This window comes from Helianthus annuus, chromosome 4, assembly GCF_002127325.2.
Source record: "Helianthus annuus cultivar XRQ/B chromosome 4, HanXRQr2.0-SUNRISE, whole genome shotgun sequence".
NCBI lineage: Eukaryota > Viridiplantae > Streptophyta > Magnoliopsida > Asterales > Asteraceae > Helianthus > Helianthus annuus.
This window is the reverse complement of record NC_035436.2, coordinates 171,878,860-171,899,009: the sequence shown is the minus strand read 5'-3', so window position 1 is coordinate 171,899,009 and position 20,150 is coordinate 171,878,860. Positions and strand designations below refer to the sequence as shown.

The 20,150-nt window shown below is 37.2% G+C and overlaps 1 long non-coding RNA gene across 1 annotated transcript; it reads right to left on the bottom strand.

Annotated features, from left to right (window-relative positions):
- Window positions 1-8,229: 8,229 nt before the first annotated feature.
- On the bottom strand, window positions 8,230-9,619 carry LOC110934641. Its single transcript, XR_002588516.1, has 2 exons — window positions 9,569-9,619; window positions 8,230-8,437 (listed from the first exon to the last, which is right to left on the bottom strand). It is a non-coding gene; the product is annotated as an uncharacterized LOC110934641 (long non-coding RNA).
- Window positions 9,620-20,150: the final 10,531 nt, after the last annotated feature.

The following is a 20,150-nucleotide window of genomic DNA, read 5'->3' as shown; positions in this document are numbered from 1 at the left end:
TCACAATAAGTATATACCTTATATTTGTTTACAAAAGTGTTCGGGAGCATTGATATTCGAAATAAATACATACAATATATTTATTTTAAATGAGCATCGGGTTTCATTAGGCTTATAACGTCGTCAAAATAAATATACTTCTATATTTATTTTTATAAGAAAAGTTGTATTTCGATAAGTGTCGTCTTTATAACAACATACGTTTCGTAAACCGAGTTTTTAACGAAAATCGGACAGAGTTTCCTCTGTTTTTGGACGATCCCGACAACTAAATGTCGATATATTTTGCAAAAATTCAATCAATTTTCACAATATAAACGCTATGTATATAATTTTCGTCAATTGTATCAACGGCAAACTAATGTGTAATCGTTTTAACCGGTCGAGCTCGATTCGCGTAGTATAAAGATCTAAGATCTATTCTAACATATATATACGAGAGTTTTAACGCGTCGTTAAAACTTTACCGGGTCTTAAAGTTGACCAAGTTTGACCATCTTGACTGAGTTGACCCGATGTTGACCCATAGCCTGACTGACTTTGACTGCTTTGACCCGGAACCGACTGAGTTGACCCGAGTTGACTCGGGTGTTAACTGAGTCGACTCGGTTTGACCGGGTTTGACTGCTGTTGACCTCACCCGAACCGAAATTCTGACCGTGATTGACCGTTGACTGGTTTGACTCGAACCCGCATCTCGAACCAAGCCGTGCCTATACTGAACCGACGTGAACCTGAAACAAATCTAAACTAAAGCGTGATCTGAGATGACATTGAAACTGTATAACAACCACCACAGCCGTATCCGTTCTCCGACGTGGCTCCGACAGGCTCCACCTCAGTCGTCGTCACCCGAACCACCACCATCATCAGTGTCATCATCACATACACCACCTGAAACAAACGACATTGTAACCAACCTCACAACATCCTCTTCAGAAAAAAAAAAGAAAACGAAGCGAACGGGAACAAGGGTTTTACCGGATCCACCACCGTCACCTCCTTCGCCGCCGCCGTGAGCGGCGGCGCTACTTCTGCATCTCCGATTCCTCTCTTTCTCTCTCTGCTCTATCTCTCTCGATCTAGATGCGTGGATGGTCGTTTCACCGAGTGAACCACAGCAGGGACTCTCCGCCATTATCGGCCCCACCGTGACTGGTCGGGGACCGGCCGTTCATCTTCGTCAGAGAGGGGAGGTGGGGGTAGGACGGATGAGAGAGATGGGAGGGTGATTGTTTGGGTCTGGTGCATCTTTGAGGAGATTGAGGGTGTGGTTGTGTGACATAGGAGGATTAGGGTTTTCAAAGGAAAGGGATGAAGAAGAGCAGGGGAAAAACTGGTGGGGGCGTGTTTGGTTATCTGTGTTTTCAAAATGAAGGAGTAGGTTTACTACTAACTTATATACCTAGGGTTTAGTTAGTGGGTTGGGCCCAAGGCCCATTAAGTGTATCTAGTTGTTGCTCGGCCCAGTATAATTTCAGAAGCCCGTTAACACACCCAACTCCCGTGAGATGTCGTAAAATATAATTCCTGTATTAAAATGCTAAAAATACGGTCGGTAATCATTGTTTGCGCGTTCGGTTGTCGTTTACTATAATAACCGTGTAAATTCGCATCGTTGCTGTTTTAAACCGTTTTTCTATCCGGTTTTGACTATGGATATAAAATTTTAATCACGAAGCTAAAATATATCGTAAAAATTTAATATTTGTCGGCGTTGTTAGTAATTTTGTACGGTGTCAGTTCGTTATCGCTTAACGCTCCGTAGATTTCCCGAAGATCACCATACGCGCACTGTAACGTCAGATAAGCGTTCCTAGGCATTCCAAAAGCCTAATTAAGTTATTTCGTGTCTTAAACACTATTTATTAGCGAGTTAAACCCTTGTTAATTCCGTAATTAGAAGCCCTTAATTACCGGTTGTCACACGGTGTGATCAAGTAAGGAACCAATCGAGACATAGTATTGAAATTTGTAAGATATACCTGGCAATCTAAGTCCTTCATGACCAATGCCAAGAAATCAGTTTCAATTTTCTCAACTTCATGTTGAGGACAGTAATTTTCATTGATAATGGCAACAAACTGTTCTCATGTTAGATTATACAACGGGATTTTCCCAGTAGCCTGGATTAGCGACCTCCACCAAGCTAGAGCTGCTCCTTTAAAAGATTGTGAAACAAACTTCACAATGTCTTGCTCTGCACATCCGCTAATATCAACAACGTTGTCCATCTCATCGAGCCACGTCATGCAGTCGATGGCTCCCTTTTCCCGTGTGAAGTCTCTAGGCTTGCAGGAGACAAAATATTTATACGAACAGGTTTTAACATGTGGCTCTTGATTAAGCACAACCAGTCTAGACGGAACACTCCTCTGATTTGACGAGTTACGAGAATCGTCCTCCTTTGAATCATGTGATTTAGAAGGGGGGTTACTACGAGCCACAGGTAGAGTCTTAGAGTGTGTATCACTTGATTCATTGTATTGTCTGTCAAGAGCTCGAGTAACAGCATTATCGATTAATGCCTGCAGTTCCGCACCAGTTATATTAACTCTGGTAGCATCATTATTCTCCCTCGGGTGGCTGTTAACTTCATCTGATCCAGCCATGTAGCTTGTTTGCTACACAAATATTGACAATGATTTATTTAGAGGTTATTATGGAATCATCATTTTTGAACGATTCATTAACCATGATAGTGTAAACCATATTGGTTAATTTTTTAGTTATATTTAATTAGTATTTTCGTTATAGTTTATCCTAGTTATAAAACATTAAGTATATTAAAGTGGCGCAAAAGGCCTAGTCACAAAGACAGTTTTTTTTTTTTTTTAATTTATAAGCCATGATTTCGGAGAATCGAGGCATTCAGGTTTGAACATATTTTATTACCTTTTTCTTGACAGAGAGTCAAAGACTACAACTGTCTTTTGTCCCATAGGACAATAGGTATGGCCCGTAGGCATTTCATCATTTTAGGGATGATTATATAAATAAGAAGGGAATTGGAATGACCCAATTTGAGGATGACTTATGTGATTTTATCGTATCACATTTTGCCAAGAATGCTAACATACTTTCAGACGTTAACAAGGATTTGAATCTTTTGAATAGGTTCTACCATCTTGGCCATGTCTGAAATGACAGGTAGGCTAGGTTTTACCTTTAAGATTCTTTTTAATATTATGAGCAGAACAATCCTAAATTGAGATGTTATCAAGGATCTGAATCTAATTGTGGAACTACCATCTCGGCCCTGTCTTAAGATGACACATGGCTAGGTCTTGTCCTTTTTAGATTTTGCCATCTTATTATAATGGTAGATCTTATAACAGGAACGTTATTTTAAATTATTTCATATATTATATTCATATACAATGATATAAATGAAATTTAGATAAAACATTCCAATGATTTTAAAAAGAGGTACATAATTGCCCTGAGCGGGACTTGAAAGGAATAATGTTGTCCTTGAAGGGACTGAAAGATAAATATGTCCTTATAAGGACTACTAAGGAAACGATCTTCAGCAAAAGGAGTTTCTTCTTCATTTTATTTCTGAATGTTTTCTCCTTGGTTGCACGTTAATCCTAGTCGCAGTACGAAGCTCGGCCTTTCCTAGGCTTCAATTGGGGAGAATTTCCATTACAGCTTCTTTGCTTGGCGACATATTAAAAACATATAGAATTGAAAGCAATAATTCTCCGAACAGAGATGAGAGTATTCCTATGTTAAGTCTAGACTCAGAAGGTCAAGGAATGTGCTACTGTGTCATTGAGATTAAACACAAAAGGCTAGTGTTTAATTCACTCAATGTTGGCTCTGATACCAACCTGTCACACCCCGATATTTCCACGTATTACCAGTGGCCCGGTGGGGAGTATCGTGACGTAGTTGATGTCATTATAGTCAAACAACACAATTTAAAATGCACAACGGAAGCAAAAGATAAATATATTACAATCCGATATAAAGTAATATCAAAGTATTACAACGGAAGGTAAAGGATCCGCAGGCGGATCTTAAAACAGAAAGATAACATCGTTCAACAGACTTTAGGCATCCAGAACTTGCGAGATTCCCTATTGACGCCCTGAGCTCCCGGCCAATTACGTATAGTACCTGTCACTTAATCTTTTTGAGAAAATACGTCAGTTTACACTGGTAAATACAACTTAACTGACTCATTTTGAAAATGTTTTAGAAAATTTATTTGAATGCACATGGCACAAAACTTTTATAACTTGGGACAATTATATAAAAATAATCTTGTATACAGATTTACATTGTTCGTTATACATTTAGGGCCCGATGTAGAAACCGAGTCACGATTAACAGACACACCACAAGTATAGGCCCACAAGAGAGTGAGATACCGTTTCCCTTATGCAACTGTCAGGTGTACGCCTACACCCCGTGCAAAAGACGTGGCCATTTTTATTTTATAATGATGCCAAGGATATCCGGGACATGGTCATTAACCCCTAAAGGCCTTTATTTCAAACAAGACAGATTAAAGCGGGTTACCTCAATAATTTAATCACAATACGATTAAACATTCAATACCCGACCAAGCGGTATTATTATAATACCGTATCCCAAGCCCGTATAGGGAAAATAAGTTAAGAGTATTTATCTGAGCTTAAAATGCCATTTATACTCATCCGTATATCCTAATCAGCAAGCACAAGTACTTCTACTAGGGCTCTTAATCTGAGACGAAAGTTTTTAATAACCTTTTAGATTCCTAACGAGTCTTTAATTAAGCCTATGCTTAGACCGGTTAGCTTTGAAGGAAGATACGGTTCAAAACGCATGATTAAGCGAGAACCGGATTCGAATGTGGTTTAGACCCAACAAGCTTGTATACTTGTGTAATAAGGGTAAACTAAACACATTCTGGATTTTGAGATAAAAATGATAAGGTTTGACCCGTTTCGGCTAATTTATGTAAACTAGTTACATAAGCCGATCCGAACGCGAAAAGTGCGTAGCGGGTAACCAAATGAGTCATGAACAGGTTTCCTAAGTTAATATGCCCTAAATATGTTGTGATATCAGTAGGATACCTTCCATTATGCCCAAAACGAATTAAGGACCAATTTATGCCCCGTAGGGGTATTTTAGTCATTTTAAAGGTTATAAAAAAGATTAAATATTATTCTGAGTTACAGGTCTGATTTAATCAGTAAATATACTTAATTTAATAAGTTATAACAGTAGGTATCATATATATGTGAAATTTATTAATTATAACCATACTATGCACCGTAGGGGCATTTTGGTAATTTCACATAGGCTTAAAAGGTCAAAACTGAAAACCTGAGTTTAAAACTTTTCCTTACTGTTAAAATATAAAAATTTACTGAATATATCAGTAGGCGTCAATCCTTATATGTTTAAAATAGTTTTGATACATACTATGCGTTAAAAACGCTTAAAAAGGCGATTTGGAGCCATTTCCGTGTTTTCAAAGGAAAGCTGATGTTTTTATTATCCCATAAAGCTCAAAATATTTTATTTATCATATTAGATCAGTAGAAAAAGGTTTGGCATCAAAAGGATTTGTAAAACTCATTTTATAGTCCAAAAGGGCAAAACCGACAACTACCGAATCAAGCTTAGAACCCTATGTTATGCTCAGCCTAAAAATAAATAAAAATCTTCAAAAATCCCAAAATATTATTTTATATCAGTAGGTAGAAAGTTTGGTATCAAGAATTGGGTTTAGATAGGCTATACGTTAACTATGTCGTTTAATTAGTAAAAAGCTTTTCATTTACGCTAATGAGCATAACTCCTAATCTAAACCTCAAACTGATATCAAATTTTAGGGACAAGTTTATAAATCAGTAATAAAGATTATTGTTCTCTCACATTTTCAAAAATTATTGTTTTAGGGTCAAAAGGGCATAACGGTCAACATTTAGGCATTTTAACGGAAACATGCATGATCTAGGATTTCTACGGAACCAAGTAGTATAACATCGGAGGATTATACTAACCTATAATATGGTCCTAATGGAATCCTAAGGCATATCTAACTAAGTCAAATCGGGTCAGAACTGAAAGTCAAAGCAAAAGTCAACTTTTGCGACTTTCGGTTCCGAACCGAGCCTATACTTAGAATTGTCGGGTTGAATCATGCTTAGGCATGTTCAACTAATATTTACCAAGTTATTAAAGTGAGAAAACTGATTTTATGACTTTTATATTAATAGTTATGAATTTATTTAAAACTAACCCGTTTGACTTTTATTTGACCCGACAATTAAGCTAAGTAAACGTGGTAATTAGGAGGTGCCCTTTTTGAGGGTTTAACACCTACCTATTTACGGTCACGTAGCCATGTTCGTTGCGAACAATGGCTTAACCGTTTAAAAGTCAAAGCGTTTATCGAAAACGCTTGACTTTCGGTTATAACCGCTAAAAATTAAACTAAGCACGAAAGGACACTTACAAAGGGTCCAAGAAAGGAGGGAATTGATCTTGGATGTTCAGGTATGAAGCACAAGGGCCCCAACTTAGAACAATTTGATCAAGGTGTGAATGAGAGCAAAAACAAGTGGGGTATTTATAGGTTTTTGAGAACCGTTAGGATCGTTTCTCGTAAACCGGGATTTGATCTCAGCCCTACAAGTATGCCCTCTGATTTAGAAAACCATGGGTGTCCCAAATTCAGCCCGTAGAATCAACTATGAGAGACAAGAAGCAAAACAACAACTGGTTTTCAACATTTCTGGAACTGGGCATCGTATACGGTCCGTAAGGGACCAGATATGGTCCGTAAGGACCAGTACAGGTATGCATAATCTTTCAATGTTGTCATATTTAGCCCCTGCACTTGATAATTGTCATTTCCGAAACATCTAAGGCCCGTTAAACCATTCTTAAGGCTCTACAATGATGCCTAAGTATAGGGAACATGAAACATGCTCAAAAACATGCCGGATGTTGGTTCGTTTGGTCGTACGGTCACGTTGTTCGGCTAATTACGACGAAACACGGACGGACGGACGCGAAAAACGAACCAAATTACGCGACGAATGGAATTTTATCAAGCCAAACGCTAAAATAAAATATTTTAGTGCTTACATAAATTTTTGGGTGTCCGGATATATTCAGAATGCAAGATATGCGCAAAAATGCAAACTTGTGCACTTTTTGACACTTTTAGTCCCTGCATGACGTAAAAAGTTTATTTTTGCGCACCAAACACCTCTAAGCCTATATCTAAGCTATATAAAGGATGAATAGGGTATATTTAACTTATGGTCATAGTTCGGAAGGTCCGTTACCATACGAATCGGCATACTTTTGCAGTTTGACGCAAATAGTCCTTTAATTGCGCAAAGTAGCGCGAAATGCTGTTCAATGATATCTAAGCCTTCCATTAGCCATATTGATCATTACCAAGCGTATACCTACATATTACTATGCTCCCGTTCGCTTAAATGGTCACCTAAAGGCGTATATTCAAAAGTTGACGCTTTAGGTCCCTCTATTGCGCAAACTTGTGTATCTCATCATTTAATAGCATTGAAACCTCACTTAATCCATATTAGGCATTCTTGAAAGTATTATTAAACATCACGATACTTCGGGTTTGCTAAAAGGTTATTCAGAGGTATATTTAAATATATTGACGCTTTTAGTCCCTCTAACTTGCAAAGTTGCGCGTAACTTAACTTATAGGAATAAAAGCCTTGGACGGCCAACGATTGGCATTACCGAGAGTATAATAAAATATCATGAAGCTCTCGGATTGTTAAAAGGTCACTCAAAGGTAAGAATTAACATGTTGACGCTTTTAACCCTTTATTGCGCAAACTTTTAATTAATTACGCAAACGGCTACACTTGATTAACAAGTGGCTCATTTGTGAATATAAAACCGTAAAAGGTTATTTAGAAACTTATTTTAGGTATGTTAATACTTCCAGTTCTTTCAAAATTAATGTTTTTCGCTTTTTCAAAAAATTGGTCCCTTAAATTCATGGTTTGACTTTATTAGGGTTTATTACACGTGTCAATACATCATTGGACGTGATTTTACGAGGTGTTACAGTAACCAAGGTGGTAATCAAGATGGTGATCGAAGGGGAAATCAAGGACTGGTCAATCAAGAAGTCAACGGTCCTCAACGACGTCAACCACATCTGTAACACTCTTCTTATAATTCCATGTTTAATGATAAAATACAGACTTTTTAAAACAAAATACATAGTTAACAAAAACTTAGTTAATAAACTAAGATGTACTTCATTATAGCATTTGAACATAGTCAACTAACTAGATTAAAATATTCAACGTTTAGAAGTGTTTACAAAACAACATGGTTTGAACTAGATTAGATTATCGCGGAAGCATTCAAAACTTGTGTTCGGTTCTTGATTTCCTTGCTTGATCGACATCCACAACGAAACGAGCATTACCTAAGGTTAAAACCACATCAATTATTAGTTTTGACATCATAATATCAAATAAATTCAAGTTCTAATGCTAAACAATGAAAAACAAACAAAATCAAAATTTTATTTCAAACTGACCGTAGGTTACGGTTTGCCAAGCTCAAAACAGAACTGCCAGACTGTGAGCCACGGTTCAGAACCGTGGCCTACGGTTCGCCCAGCTCAAAGCAGAACTGCCAGACTGTGAGCCACGGTTCAGAACCGTGGCCTACGGTTCGCCCAGCTCAGCCTTCTTTATTATTCTTTTTTCGCTTAATTCCTCATAACTTTTTATTTACATATCCGTCTTAGCCGATTCTTTTTCCTATATGTTCGTATTAAGATTACGGATCTAACCATATAAATTTCACTTAACAAAACCCGGATTATGAACGAATGGCCCACAAAATCCTTGTTTCGATTATTCGACCCGTTAACTATGTGTGCAAATTGTTCGCCAATTTATTCTTTGGCATTCTAATCTTATTTACCCATTCCCCGGGCTTGAAATTCTTGGCGTATCCATACCATTACATGGCTTAACGCTCGTGTTCGAATTTCATGCTTGTTTTATATAAATTCAAGCATTGCCACTTTATGCAATTCTTGCAACTAGTTTCAACCATTCGACCCGATAACACAGATTCATAACCTTAACATTGTATAACCATTCATTACTAAAATTGTTATCTAGCACCAGCGCAATATGAGGCTTTCAAATCTTTACGCGCAAGAATCGATATAAGGACATAGTTTTTGACCCGTTTGGTTGACGAGTGAAAATCCTTACTTTAATGTCAAGCCAAACTATTTCTAACCAATATTTGACCCGTTCTCTATGATACACCGAACGATTCTAACCGTTCATTTCAACCCGTATGGTTTATTCCCACCATACTTTAACCATTTACTTTGACCCATTTGGTTTGCCGAGTGAACTTCGTCACTTCCACGACTTACCAAACATACTCTAATCATTAAATTTGACCCGTTTGATCTATCGAGTGAACTTCGTCACTTCAATGACACATCAAACGCGCATATCACTCCACGATACTATTAACAAGCTATAACTAAACATTCTTGCATAACGTAACGAAACTAATAGTTACGTACCTTTAGTGCTTTTCCTTCAAGCGCGCATCAACTCCGGCTCGTCCGCTTGAAAATTCAATTCCTTTGCCTATAGAGTTCAATCAATGACTTGTTTAGAACTCTTATTATTTCATATAATGCATAATTTACCATAACATTCAAAATGCGTTTTTACTCAATATTTCAACATCTAGTTTTCTTTTAGGCATTTCAACAAACACCTAAAGGGCATAATTTTGCTAAATCAATAACCAAGTTTCATGACTAGTTATTTAGCCAATTTTGAGCATTTTTTTCACAAATTCAAATGTCTAGTTATACGTCAACACCTAGACTTATTTCATGGAGCTCAAGTAACACTAGATTAATAATCATAATTCTAGTGTTCATCATCTTTCTACAAAACCCATTTAACACATAAATGGATGATTATGAATCTCATATCTATTGACACTAACTGTCACGGCCCTCGGCCCCGGTTTGACCCGGTTCAAGAGCCGCGGGGCAGGAAATCCCGTGATATAAATTTTAAGCGACAGCGGAAGTCTTTTATTACAGGATCTTTTCACCGAAAATGCTTGTTTAATATATTACACAAAGGTTTAGGGATAAATTCCCGTTATTTACAATAAGTTGATTTCACAAAGAAATCTTTATTTTCAAAACATGTTTTATTTATTTATATTGAGCCAAGCCACTTCTCTGAGCTGGTAGTGCTTTACTGCACTTTTCCTGGATCACACAGATCACCTGAAACATGTTTGAAAAAGGTTTTGTCAGCGGGGAAATACTGAGTGAATCATTCAAGTTTCTAAAACGACCCGTTAGTTACAAATTACAGTATTAAGAGCGATTACAATGTTTCTGATATCAATCCAACTACCCACAGTATTTGTCACTCGACCATCCATTGGCTAGCCCATTTGTCCAATGGTGTCTGTGACTGTGGTCAGATCACCCCTTGGCCACCTGTTTGTCCAAGTGTGACGGGAAACAAGTAATGTATACAAAACCCCACGTACCGGCTGTAATTTGGTGATTACAAAGACTTAATCCCTGTAATTATAACTTTGAAAATAACTTTGGAGTTTTGTAAAACAGTTGATAAAAAGAGAATGACTCACAAACTGTGAGAAAAGAGTTTATAAAAGAGGAATGACTCACATTATAGATTTACGAGCAGAGTATAAGCCTACTGATTATCCTTGATTAAACCTAATTTAACACAATGCACACACAAACGGGTTAGTAACTAATACAGCAGTTACGTCAATTCACGAGATTAAACCCTCACAACGATTAATCAGTGCAATACTCAATAATTCAATCGGATTCACAACGAATAACAGAGCATAGTCCGAATTCGAACAGCACTCAAATATTCAAGTTGAAATCATGACGAATAATCAAAGTACAAGCTCAATTTGAGCAGCACTCGGACAATCGTTGGATAGTTATAATCGATCGGACGTTGAATCGTAATAGCGATCGAGTTATTACCCTGATTGCGGCAGCACTTTGAGTTTAGTGTGTGGTTGTGTAGTATTCAGACGATCTCTCCGTGTATAAACGGAATTTGGACGTCGAATTATCACAGAATTTCAAGTGCCAACATCCCCTATTTATATCTGAAAAATGCACTCCCTCGCGCCACGCGAGAGAGACAGGTGTACCCGTCGCGTGGCGCGACGGGTCTATTTACTAGCCTAGGTTTGTTTCGTGTCCAGTAGCTTAGATGAGTTGACAACCAAACGAATTTTACTTCTCCAGCAAGAATTTTAAGATAATTACTAGCTAGGGTTTACCCCCCTCGAGTTTTAGGGGCCCTGATCCTGATTCCGATTGTTATGAAAATTTTAGGGTTTATGCGGAATCACCTGGGTGTTTCAATTAGGATTTTCTTATTGCCTAATTATCATCCTAATTATTGATTTTCGTGACAGTTGTTACACTAACGTATCAAATTATTAACTAGGGTTTGTTCTAAATCATGAATTTATCATAACTTCATTCAAAATCAAACATGCAAGTTCAGATTTCTACTTCATGTGTTCATCAAGAAATCAAAACGAAACCAAAAGACTAAATTTAACATACCTTGTGATCCCCTCACTTGAGTGATCACTAGTTTGAGCTTCGTTTTTGATTTGAACTTGATTTGCCTTCTTGATTTGATCAATTTTGTAAGCTAGGGTTTGGGTTTTTTGAGAGCTCTTTTGGCTCTTGTGATTTACACGACCATAACACACACTTTAGTATGTGTTTTGGTGTTTTGTTTTTTAATAAATAAATCCCATTTTAACTTTTGTTCAACATTAGCCCCTTTTGTTGGTGCAGTTGTCTGTCGACTACATCTTCGTTCGAGTCTTAGGATAGGGCTAATTGTATAGTGAACAGTAAACGAGAAATCATGTATTAGGATAGGATTGCTTATTGGGCTTTAGATCGCTTTTGTGGCCCAATTAGATAGTAGGATCGCTCATATGACATTTCATCTGGACCGCTAATGTGTCATTGGGTCGGACCGCTCGTGTGGCAAGTGTGTGGGTCGCTTATTGGACCATGTCTTATAAGCGATCCCCAATGTCTATAAATAGGGGTCCATATGAGCGATCCAGGTAGGTGTTTTTTCAAGGTGTAAAGGCGAAGCCCTGTCCGTTTGTCTCCACGAACGTGTACTTTGATATATAATCAATACAGGAGACTTTAAAGTGTGAAATCAAGATTTACGAAGACTAATTCAATGAATTCCGCCTCTGAACTAGTCTAAGTGCTCTTCTGAACGACTCATCGGGTCAGCAAACGATCCTACATGTGGTATCAGAGCTCAGGAGGAAGAGTTCTTGCCGTTTAGCTCGATTTTTGCTCGAATTTCTCACTTCTACACCTTCTTTTCTGATTCGAAGAGATTTCACGGTCGAAATTTACTAAAAATCTCAGGGATTGTGCATTATAGTACCGTGACAAACCCTGGAAAGTTTGGTGTCAAAATTCGAAGTTTAAGTGAGTGAAATTTAGATTTGAATTTTTGGACCGCTCGTTCGAACATAGTATGAACCGCTCGAACAAACAGTTCTGAACCGCTCATTCAGACGCTGTGTGGATCGCTCATTTGGTCGGTTGATCTGGTTCGTTCGAAATTTCATCCTGGAACCGCTCATTCGGACATTTGCTGGGCCGCTTATTTGGTTTAGTGGTTGAAACCGCTTATCTGGACAAGATTTCGGACCGCTCATAAGGATATTAGTTGGACCGCTTTTATGTTAATCCAACTTAGATCGCTTATTTGAATTCACTCGGACCGCTTATCTGACATATTGTTGATTCGCTTTTTAGTCAACAATTACGTATTGGATTTGTGAAAAATGACGATGGTATTTGACGAGAGAGAAAATGATTTTGTTGGAAGGATAAATGGATTTGGGAGATATCGTACGAATTCATTTGATCAAGATGATAAACATATTTGGACTCTCCGACTTGAAAATTTTGCTTGTCAACAAAATGAGAGTTTGAAAGAGATGGAGAAGAGATTTGATTATATGATGGAGAAGTTAAAATCATTTGATATAAATTTGACAGATACTGAAAAGACATTAAAGTTGGAGGCTGCTTTACCTGCTGAATGGGATGATGTTTTAAAGGAGTTAAAACAAAAACCTAAATTCTCAAAATTACATCCGTCTGATTTCATCAGTAAACTTCAAAAAAGTTATTATAAAAATTTTGATAAAAAGAAGATATTGATGAATAGAGTAAAAGAGAATCTTGAAAAACTGAATCTGGGAAATCTAGATAAAATCAATTTGGATGTAATTACTGAAATTGATAAGAGAAATTGCATATGTTTTGGTGCAATACAAAACATGAAATATGATTATAAAAGAGGATGTTATATTGATGAAAATCTAAAACCTCTTGATTTTGTAAAAATTGTTTGTGCAGGTACATACAAGATGGACACAAAGGACACTCCAAAGGATGAAGAATCTGTGAAGAATGAAACCTCAAGCTCTGCATCAGTTTGTTCAAAATGTGATCACTTCAAGACTGAAAATGACAAACTATTGAAGGATGCGGAAAGTTTGACATCGGAAGTCAAGAAGTTAGAAGATGTGAAGCAAGCTGATGATAAACAGATTCTTATGGTTCAGGAAAATTGTGAAAAGTTGAAAGTTGAAAATGACAAACTGTTAAGTAATCTGAACAGTTTGACATTGGAAAACAAGAAGTTGAAAGAAAATGAAAAGGTTTTTGAAAGCAAACAGAAATCATCAGAAAATGAAGATTTCTGGATAAAATTGGAGAACAAAAATCTGAAAGCTAATGAAGTGAAACTTCAAGAACAGATAAATGTTTTGGAAAATGAAAAATATGTTCTTGAAAAATTGAAAAATGAAAATGAAAATTCAATCAAGTGTCATCTTGAAAGAATCTCTCAGCTTGAAAGTGAAGCTGAGAATTCGAGGAACAGAATTGATGAACTTGAAAAGAAATTGATTGGTTTTGTGACTTCATCTGACAAGTTGAATATTCCTTGTCCAAAACCAATCAACTCTGTTCCAATGAGTGACAAAGTCACAAACTTTGATCATGTCAAAGTTGAAGGCTGTGATGGAAAATCTGATGATAAAAAGGTTAAAATTGAAAAACAAAAATTGGTTTTAAATTTGAAAGAAAAATCTCAGAAATCTGTTCTACAATCAACTGAAAAAGGTGAATGTTCTAAACAGAAACCTTTGAAGAAGAAAGTGGAACAGAAACAAAAAGATAGTAAAAAGTCATCAGATCGATCATCCAACCATAATGCTCAAAAGCTAAATCCATCAGTTTTGAGAAAAGAATATCACCAAGCCAAACAATGGTTTGATCTGAGTGTTTGGACTAAAAATGGTGATAGGTACGATAACAGAGTGTGTTACAGCTGCGGATATCATGGACACATTGCTGTTAACTGCCAATATTGGAGTTATGAGACTAGAAGGTGCTATAACTGCAACATCAAAGGTCACATTGCCAGAGATTGCCCAAGGAGATCAAATGAAAGATTGAGGGCTAATTCTCAAAAATTGGCAAAAATTCCAGTCAAAGTCAAGCCCTAGGAACAGAAGGTTCTGAAACCTAAAGTTCAAGAACAGAAAATTCAAGAAAAGAAAGTCAAGCTTTCACAGGGGCAGAAAGACAGACTGAGGAAGAAAAGAAAGAAAGCGAGAGAGTATCTTGAAAAGATTTTGTCCTCGGATTCACCAAATAGAAAAAGTAAAAGTTCTGATAAATCAACTTCCTCGATTGCAAAGTCTAGCAAGATAGTTTCATCAGATACAAATTTGAGGACTAAAGAGGAAAAGAAGAAGAAGAAACTGGTCGGCGATGAATCTGACAGGTCGAAGTCAGACAAGCCACCTGCAGGCAATGATTCTGGTTCGTTAAAACCAGAGGAGCCTTTGGTTGAGGTAAAGAAGGAGAATTCAGGTTTAGCAATGGATGATGCAAATTTTCCACCATTGTTGAACAAGAATTCGAAATCACCCAAGATTCGTCAGGCTTGGGTGAATCTGTTTAAATGAAAAACCCTGACTTGCCGGAGATCCCAAGATGGTATCGTGGATCATGAATCGGCATCTTTCTAAATCTGTTTGTGAAGTTGCAGGACTTGCCGTATTTTACCAGTGATTAAATCAAGGTCATTGAGTTGGACTTGATTTAATTATCATTCAAGATTTGAAAAACAAGATGATGAAGTTACCCCGTACCTAAACTGTTTGGTAAACAAACTAAGTTTTCCGAAAAAAAAAACAACCATTTTGATTGAAACAAACTTAAGTGTTTTGAAATCATTATGGGAAAATAGTTTGTTGTGAGGGGGAGTTCTGATTGTTTATGCCAGGTGGATGGAGAATGGATGTGATTCTCATCATGTTGTCATTTTTGTACAGTTTCTTTCAAATTTTCCCAGAAAATCAAAATTGAAACATATTTTGATTTTAGGGGGAGTAAAATTTTAAAAAAATTAGAAAATTTGAAAATGTCAAAAACAGTAAAAAATTGTAAAAATGAGTTTTGTTGCAAAACAAGAGGAAATGATAGTAAATCAGTTGGACTATCACAGCACGCTAAAGAAATGTAATGCAAAAGGTGATAAACGGTCTCACTGATGATGTGACGATAGGTTTTTGTACATTTAGTAGATTTATTCGGGATATAAACCTAAAATTTCAAACTTATGAAATTCGTGGGGAACACTACTTGGATATATAGGTAACCCCTGAAATCTCGTTTGAAAGGTCTCGTATTCTGATATACTAGGTGTTTATACTCTATGATGTCTGGGGTATTATTCCGGGACTTCTACTGAACGGTAGTTCTGACCTAGTCCTTGGCTAATACTTTCCTCAAAATGCTTGAAACATAGCATTATAGCCCTCATAATGATTAGACAATAAAATTGATAATCATCTGTTGTAGCTAAAAGATCCTCTAAAGGGGACACACTGCTTAGTCGAAGCTGATATCTCTCTGCTGAACGGAAGTTCTGACCTGAGATCCCTCAGTTCTCGCATTTTTCCCCTAATTTATATACAGACATCGTTGTAGTGTTCATACCTGTAAGACTGAATATTGGGATTCTGGATACGGGAGTATATTCAAGAGGTGGGACACATGAATTGAGCTAAGTTCATAAAACATCTAAAAGTATCCTGAATAGATTGAAAATTGTATGAAAATTTAAGAGGACAATTATATCGTCAATCTACGTGAATCGTTTAGAACTTAAAACGATTAGAAGCTTAACGGTGCTTGTGATGTGTTTCAAATACTGATATGATCCTCTTGCACAAACTCACAAAAATATGTTTGTTTTGCATTTAAATTTCTGTCTTTGCATTTATTTTACATGTTTTGAAAATCCAAAAAGATTTTTGCAACTGATGGTGAAAAGCTGATATTCAAAATCTCAAAGGCTAAACTTGATGAACAGACGGGTTGGTTAAATAATTTGAAATGTTTAAAATGATTCATTAGGTTGAATCAGAAATTGAAATATTTCAAATTTGTGAATCAGTGTTTAATTTGAAAAAGTTATCAAATGATTAGTTGATTCATTAAGTTGAATCACAATTATTTTGGTTTGTGATAGAGTGTTTGAGTTTTGCAGGCTTCTGATCCTGTTGCTACAGAGAAAGCCAGGAGTTGATTTCAATGGTGATAACGATTTCCAGACAGAGATCCCAGCATGATGATAGGGGGAGTCTGATGAAAGTTAGAGCCAGAGAAAGACCCAGGCGTATGATTTCAGGAGGAAGTTTCTGATAAAAAATTGATTCCAGGCTGAGTTCCTGAAGAAGACCGAACAAGAGTGAAGAGCTGGAAATGATTGAAGACTCTCACTGAAGATTCCGTCAACATTCAAGGGGGAGTCTGTTGGTGCAGTTGTCTGTCGACTACATCTTCGTTCGAGTCTTAGGATAGGGCTAATTGTATAGTGAACAGTAAACGAGAAATCATGTATTAGGATAGGATTGCTTATTGGGCTTTAGATCGCTTTTGTGGCCCAATTAGATAGTAGGATCGCTCATATGACATTTCATCTGGACCGCTAATGTGTCATTGGGTCGGACCGCTCGTGTGGCAAGTGTGTGGGTCGCTTATTGGATCATGTCTTATAAGCGATCCCCAATGTCTATAAATAGGGGTCCATATGAGCGATCCAGGTAGGTGTTTTTTCAAGGTGTAAAGGCGAAGCCCTGTCCGTTTGTCTCCACGAACGTGTACTTTGATATATAATCAATACAGGAGACTTTAAAGTGTGAAATCAAGCTTTACGAAGACTAATTCAATGAATTCCGCCTCTGAACTAGTCTAAGTGCTCTTCTGAACGACTCATCGGGTCAGCAAACGATCCTACACCTTTACTTATTCAAGTTTTGTAAAGGGTATTTTAACCATGTTTGTTCTATTATGTCAAGACACTAACTAACTAGGTTATTTATTCCTAGTTATTTTATCTTGACTATTACCGATGTTTAGTTTACAATATAATATTTATATTTTCGAGGTGTTACAAGTCTACCCCCCCTCAAAGAGGTTTCGTCCTCGAAACCTTTATCACGTAATTCAATGGGTTAAAGTTAATGAACCTGATTTTGGCGATTTACTTTGGGCATTGCTCGCGTTCACTAATCTTACTAGGGAATTATTGTAACGTCTTTTTGGTTTCTAAGCGTATGCGCCTTTTACGTGTAAGGCCTCATGGGCCGTAGTTAGGAAATATTTATTTATCCAATTTGGCAGCGGAAATTTTCATCAGGACCGTAGTTAGGAAATATTTAATCAGAGTAAACCACCATGTTTTATAACATTAAACATATGGGTAAAACCCAAGTTTTCAATACACACATTTCATAGGAATAAATCCTATTTATTTAATAAAAACATCTGTTTTATTTTCAGGTAACTTTATTTGCCACTTTTCCAAGCCTCCAGTGCTGTCCAGCTGGCTTCCAGTTGGCTTTCACATATTGTTACCTGAAACGCGTTTTTAAAACATTTTGTCAGTGGAAAATACTGGTGCGTGATTCCCAGTTTAATCAAGTTTAAGTAAAAACCAATTTGCAGTATTGAGGGCACATCCGCAATTACATTTGTATCCAAGACATCACAATTAACATCAGTGGTACGGTCATACTCAACTTATGGGATGTTACCACGCCAGTAACCAATTTTGTATACAAAACCCCAACATACCCACTATAATTGTATTCTTTACAAATACTCAATAACTGCTTTGTATATATTTAATTAAGTGAGGTTTTGTAAAAACAGTAAACAAAAGGTTTACAAAAAGTGAATCAACTCACAAAAATGAGTTCATAAAAAGAAGGATCACTCACATTGCTGTTTTAGGTTTTTCGTAAGGGTTTCCTGGAGATAATCTATAAATTACACAAATGCACGTGTGTTAGTATAATAACCCATTTTAACATTAGTAATACCCTCCCCGAGACGGCATTCCAACGACTACGTCAGGCAGAACCACGACAGCCGTTACGGAACCCTAGATCAATCGGGCAGCGTATCTAATACGTCTCCAGGGGTTATAATACTTACATCGTAGCAGAATCTCGCTATTTTAGGGGGTATAATGCCTGGGTATAGTAACGCCACTACAGAAATTAAGAAAGAAAGAAAGGAAATGAACGACGGAAACTGAAAGCCCGTTGCCTTCTTATATAGGGCTGTAATCGCGTCTCCACGCGGCCCGCGTAAAGAACAGGCCAACCCTTACGCGGCCCGCGTCAACCTGGGTCAACGGCGTAGCTTGGTCCGGTCACCATATAGGCTCGACACGCATCGGACACGTGGCCGCACCGGGCTATGCCACAATTCTGGACACTCGCGGCCCGCTTTAACTTAACCAAACTTGTACGCGGCCCGCATGGACTTATGATTTAAGAGAAGTAACCTTGCGCGGCCCGCGTTATATTGAGGTGAGGTCCCATGCGGCCCGCCTCAACTTAATTTTTATTGTTTTTAATATATATATATATATAATCTACTTTGGGCTCGGTTTTCACATACGGGGTGCATATAAAGACATATTGATATATTTAAAAATATATTAGGGTGTCGGAAATATTATGAGGATGTCGGTTTTTATCGAGGGTTGTTATATCCTCCCCACCTTGTTTTAGAGCTCGTCCTCGAGATCTACTGGAACAAGTGTGGATATTTCTTTTGCATTTCTGATTCAAGTTCCCATGTGTATTCAGGTCCTCTTTTGGATTCCCACTTTACTTTGACCAGAACTAATCTCTTATGCTTGAGATTCTTAATTTTTCTATCTTCAATCTGTAGAGGCCTCTCTACAAATTTGAGTTGTTCATTAACCTCTATATCCTTGAGAGGTACTACGAGTGATTCATCAGCTAGGCACTTTTTGAGATTAGATACATGAAATACATCATGTATTCCTACCATTTCCTCTGGCAGTTGTAGCTGATAGGCTACAGGTCCTATTCTTTTAAGAATTTTGAAAGGTCCAATATACCTGGGACTTAGCTTTCCTCTTTTGATGAATCTTACCACTCCTTTCCAGGGAGAGACTTTCAATAATACTTTATCTCCCACTTGAAATTCTAATGGTTTGCGTCTGTTATCGGCATAGCTCTTTTGTCGATCACGTGCTGTTTTTAGTCGTTCCTTGACTTGAATGATTTTATCAGTTGTTTCCTGTACTATCTCGGGTCCAGATAATTGTTTTTCCCCAATTTCTGCCCAACAGACTAGGGTTCTGCACTTTCGTCCATAAAGTGCTTCGAATGGTGCAGCATTGATACTTGTGTGGTAACTGTTATTATAAGAAAATTCTATTAAAGGTAAATGTTCGTCCCAGTTACCTCCAAAATCAATTACACAAGCTCTAAGCATGTCCTCCGTTGTCTGAATTGTCCTTCGCTTTGTCCATCCGTTTGAGGATGATAAGCTGTGCTTAGATTTATCCTGGTTCCCATTGCTTTTTGGAAACTTGACCAAAAATGAGAAGTAAAACGGCTATCTCTATCGGAAACAATTGATAAAGGAATGCCATGTAAAGAAACAATTT